The 5,423-nt window shown below is 50.0% G+C and overlaps 1 pseudogene; it reads right to left on the bottom strand.

Annotated features, from left to right (window-relative positions):
* Positions 1-2,537: 2,537 nt before the first annotated feature.
* On the bottom strand, positions 2,538-3,929 carry LOC128118041 (putative sperm motility kinase W; annotated as a pseudogene).
* Positions 3,930-5,423: the final 1,494 nt, after the last annotated feature.

Below are 5,423 nucleotides of genomic sequence, written 5' to 3' on the forward strand. Positions count from 1 at the left end.
GATCCCTTCTATCCTCCCGGGATCTGCCCAGCTGTGACCTTCACACAAGACAGTCTCCTCCAACTCCCTGTACTTCCATGCACACTCTGAGGTCTGTGACTCTGTTTACCTGTTTTCATGTGGACTTACCTCAGCACCTTTGTCTTCCTGATTGTCCTGGACTCTGCCAGCTCCCTGTGGACGGCTTGGCCACCAGACTACCGATCCTGGGATCCAGCCCCTACTGAGGGCCTGGCACATGGCCGGGTCCATCGAGTGTCAACTGACAAAAGAACAGCTCAGATCATTGCACAAAGGCAGCCCAGAAGCTGGGCTCAAACCTCAGACCCAGTCTTCTCTCTCATTCCTTGTAGGTAAGAATGGGGTCAGGTCTGTAGAGGAAGAACTGCTCCCATGATGCTACAGGGAGACTGGAGCAGGCACATGCCAGGAAGTGAGGAACAGGCTGCATGGCTAGAGCTGTAAGCCTAGCTCTGTCAGACATCCCACACCTGGAACAAAATCCCAAGAGATGCAGTGACCCAGGTCACAGGGCCACCCTCTGACACATCTGGAGAGACCCTGCTTCAGGTTCTTCCCATCTAGAAGACTCAGAATATAGGCTGAAGGAGATTCGGGGAGAAATTGTTGCCTTCTCTATGACAGAGCTTCGGTACAAGGACAGTAGTAGAGAAAGCAGGTCTGAAGAGGGCATCGGTGGTTTCGCTGTCTAGTTCCCAGGTACAGATGGGCCTCACAATGTCATCCCATCCCACTTCGTACTGTCACAGTCCTTCATGTCTTAGTGTCTCCATAGTGACAGTAGCACCCGGTAAGGGCATGCTGGCTGTCTTTATATGGGGACAGGTGAATCAGCCCATTGGCTTGACGGGCAGAACAGCCTTGTCAACAGGATCACATATTGGCACAAGGGCTTCTGCATTAGATGGTGACAAAGCCCCAGCTCAGCCCAGCCTGCAGCTGGCACAGGACCATCCAGAGACTGCACACATCCTAAATGTCCATACAGACATGGAAGGACAGAGAGGTCCAGATCTCCATCCTAACTGTGTTCCCCAAAATCTGGAGTATGGTTCTACTGTGACTGTCAGAAGGAAATGTCTTCTGGGTGATTGGACATAGAATACATAGAGGAAGGGAGGGGAAAGGGGGCCAGCTTTAGTGCCCCATGAGAATGAGTTTATTTTCTTCTTGGCATGTAGGGCTTGAAGACATCCTCAGTGCTTCTTGCCTGATCATCAGATGCTTTGGATGGCTCTCCCAGTATCCTCTGCTCTTGAGAATGGAGTTAGTTCCCTGTGGAGACTCCTTTGGCACTGCAATCACAATGACTTCTTGGGTTGCCCGGTGTCCCATGGACTGGACATGCAGCAGGAGATATTAAGCATCCAGACTTTCATCGTCAGATGCTTGTGACCAGACCTGGCTGATGCCCCACACTGTGCTATCAGAATACAGGTCAGAACTCAGTACTTCTTGTCTGTCCATCTGAACTGCAGGGAGATCTCCAGATGGCCCCTTAGAGCCTTGACCTTTGTCCCCCTGCCAGGAAGCAGATCATCACATTAGATTCCATCAGGACATTTGTTCCCTATGCACAATGGCCTCACATCCCTTTTCCATCCCTTGCTTAGGTGAGAGAATTGACCTTGTTTTTCCAGTCACGTCTTGTTCTAGTCAGGCATGACCCTCAGCAACAAGGAACCACCTGCCTTTGAAGTCAGAGACCCCACAATTGAGAACAAAATGCCCAGGAAATGCAAGGATCTAGGTCACATGGCTGCCGTGAAAAAAATCAGTAGAGTCCCTTCTCCAGGCTCCTCAGATATGAAAGACTGAGGATTGGAAATTGATGGATGTTTTGTAATCAACCACTGTCCTTTGAGGGCATTCTCCTGGAATGCCACAGTGGAGAGTTCTGTGATACTGCAGACATCTCTTCTAGACTGGGTGCTCAGGGTATGCAGGAACTGGGGTCCAGCTCAGCCTCCCACAGTTGGCCTCTTCAGTGTGATATCAGGCCTCACAGGACTTGACACACTCTGCCTGTCCAGTTGAACTGTAGGGAGACATTGAAGTGGCCCTTTGCCCTTTGACCATAGTCACTCTGCTAGGCCCTAGATCTCCAAGCAAAGTCTTCTATATGAACATCTGTTCCCTGTGGACAACAGGTCCACATCACAACACCCCCCAACCATCCCACTCCGATCACAGTCTTTTGTTGTCTACTGCTAGTTCAGTTATATGGGACACCACCTGAGTATGTTCCAGCAGGATTTCTTCCTGAGGAGGTATGCTAAGTGGCAGGGTTTAATCCAGCTGGTGTAGAAATACATCTGAACATCCCATGGACCCCACAAAACAAATATATACCTTTCTGATATTTCAATGAAAAGGCAGAGAAAATAAAATGCAAAGCACTTATGCACTTTCAAACCTGCATGCCCAATTCCTTGGGCTTTTCATCCTGTCTCTTTCAGAGGAGCCACTTTGTTGTTGAACATGGGCTCGACTTGTGTCTTTCGATCCCCAGAAAATCAGCATAATCTTGAGAGGCAAGCCCTGATTCTCCTGCGCAGTCTCTGGAAGCACCCGATGTTCTGAGGGTTCAGTGCATTTTCCATGTCAGAGTCAGTCCCAGGGGACGGGAGGGTTTCCTCATCTCATATGCTGCTGCAGACACTTGGAGAAGTCTCGCCTCTGGATAGGGTGGCAGAGCTAATAGTGGGGCTCTTGTTCTGGGGAAATCATAGAGGCATGGAGGCACTTCTGGCCACCTTCTGTGCTGGTGCTGTTGGCACAACAGGCAGGTGCTGTTGTGAGGTCTGGGTGTGGAGGAGGCCAAAGATGGGCTCACTGGCCCTCCGTTTTGGGGGAAGACCAGAGACAGAGGGATGTGCTAGGGACGCAGGAGGAGCAGCTCCAGCGTCCACAGGCTTGACTGAGGTGGTGCAGCCGAGCTCAAGCGGCAGCCCCTTGCGTGCCTGTTCTCTGACGATGAGTTATGTCCCCAAAAACTTATCATATTTGTTTTTTTGGAGGGATTCCAAAACAACATTCTTATTAAAGCCAAGGTCAGAGAGTGTGTCTAGGACCTTTGGATCTACAAAGGTTTCACTTGGGATATTTTCTTTCCACTTCATAACCCATGGATGTTGCTGAAGGACTTCAATGGAGGGCCTCCTCTCTGGGGCAACTGTCAACATATCATGAATTAAATTTTCCAGTTGCACAGAGATGTGAGCTGGAATGTCATAGGTGCCTGTGACGATCTTCCCCTGGATCTCTTCCATGGTGTCTCCTTGGAAGGGGTGGTTCCCCGTAGTGATAAAGTAGAGCAGCACACCCAGACTCCACACATCCGTCTTCTTCCCATCATAGCCCAATCCCAGTACCTGTTCTGGGGCATTGAAGGTCTTGGTCCCACATTGCCTTTGCAGTAGAGTTCCTGCTCTATACTTGGTGGCGAGACCAAAGTCTGCCAGCTTCACGTTTCCCTCTTCGTCTAAGAGGATATTTTCGGGCTTCAGGTCTCGATGGACGATGTCAAGTTCATGGCAATACTTGATGGCTGACAGGATCTGCCCGAATATTTTCTGTGCCTCTTCCTCCTGCAGCCTGCCCTCCTCCGTCACTCTTTGGAACAAGTCTCCTCCCGGGGCAAACTCTGTGATGAAGCAGACTTGCTCTGGTGTTACCAGCACCTGGAAGAGGCGAATGGTGTTGGGGTGGTGCAGTTTTTCGAGAGCCATCATCTCAGATACGATGAACCGGAGGTCCTCCTCAAGGTTTTCTATCACTTTTACTGCCACCGGGATGCCTATGAGGCGATGGTAGGCCAGTTGAACAGAGCCAAATGCACCGTGGCCGATGGGATATAGGACCATATATTGGCTGTTCAGGCTCTTCGTGTCGGGGTGGAAGTCCATGAGTTTAGGTGGTCACTGTGTTCCTGTGCAGACAGGTGGTGGCAAAGTCTCAGCTCAACAACTAACCAGATAGCTAGGAGAGTCCCACAGGTCACCTAAATCAGCTCCCTGGTCTGTTGGGACAGAGCTGCAGCCCAGCCCACGGCCTTATATACAGGACCCTCATACCTCACAGTTGCTCCTTGTGAGGTCAGAGTGAGAAATGGACCAATCACAGCAGGCTATCTATAGCCTACAGTGGCTGTCTTCATGCTGTGCCCCAGGTACCTTTCCCCTTCTCATCAAAATGAGGTTAGTCTCCACCAGCTTCTGCTTCAGTGGATCAGACAGACAGATGGATATTTACTCGTCTACAAATTACAGCCAGCACAGTCTTCAGTGGCCCTTGTCATTGGCTTCTGTGTACTTCAAACCATTTCTGGCTTTTTGAGGATGAGGTACCTTTTGAACAGGTCTCCTGTAGAGAATCAAAGTCATTAGGGATTTGTCAAAGCCATGTTTACAGTCTTCTGTTCTTGGGACCAGCAGGATTAAAGGCAGGAAGATCCATGGCATGCATGGGGAGTGCTTGGCCACTCTCTAGCATGAACCTGTTAGTCCCAGTCCTGGCCCAAGGGTTTGCTTCCAGTAATGACTAAAAGCCACTTTAAATATGAACTCCCAGAAAGTAGGAGGAGACCCACTGGGGTCTCTGGGTATGGGCTTACTCTCTTGCTGAGGAAGTAGTGATGGTTGGGAGTGGGGAAGGGCTCTAGACTCCTGTCATGCCTGTTCACCTCAAGGAGTCCTGGGGAACTGCTGTGTTGATTGGGCTCCTTATAGATAGGAGATTTGAATTTCTCCCCTGTGATCCTGGGTGCTGATTGGCCTTATGACCATTGTCCAGGACAACTCCTAGAGCATGGTTGCAGCTTCCTGTCTGCTTCTCCAACCGTCTCCAGTCATTCCTATCTCACAGTTCCTGAGATTCACTCCATTTTGGGGACAGGATCTTGTCTCTCAACCAGAGGTCAAGCTCTTTTGTCTACGAGACAAACATAAACTAGCTCATAAGGACCGGGGGGAATTGAGTGACCAAAGTAAAATGGCCACTCTGTCCTGACCCTTCTTCCCGATCCTGCTCATCTTCTCCATCACAGGCCGCACCTCCTCTGAAAGTAATGGACTAGGGCACTTTATGGTTTCTTCATGGGTGGTGGGACCACCGTCCAGATGCCTGCTGTTCCACACCATGACCAAAAAAATCTTAGGAAGAAAGGATTTCTTTAGCATGCATGTTCCAGTCAAAGCCCATCACTGAGGATAGTCAGGGAAAGAACTCAAGCAGGAACAGAGAGAAGAACCATGGGGGAAAGTTACACGCTTGTTCTGCATGAATTGCCCAGCTTGCTTTCTCATAACACTCAGGACCACTGCCCAGGGCTGACATTGCCCACAGTGGGCCAGAATGGCCTCATTAGCGTTTAAGAATGTGCCATACATTTGTAAACCTCA

Source organism: Peromyscus californicus, unplaced genomic scaffold, assembly GCF_007827085.1.
Source record: "Peromyscus californicus insignis strain IS unplaced genomic scaffold, ASM782708v3 Scaffold_21__1_contigs__length_65335640, whole genome shotgun sequence".
Taxonomy (NCBI): domain Eukaryota; kingdom Metazoa; phylum Chordata; class Mammalia; order Rodentia; family Cricetidae; genus Peromyscus; species Peromyscus californicus.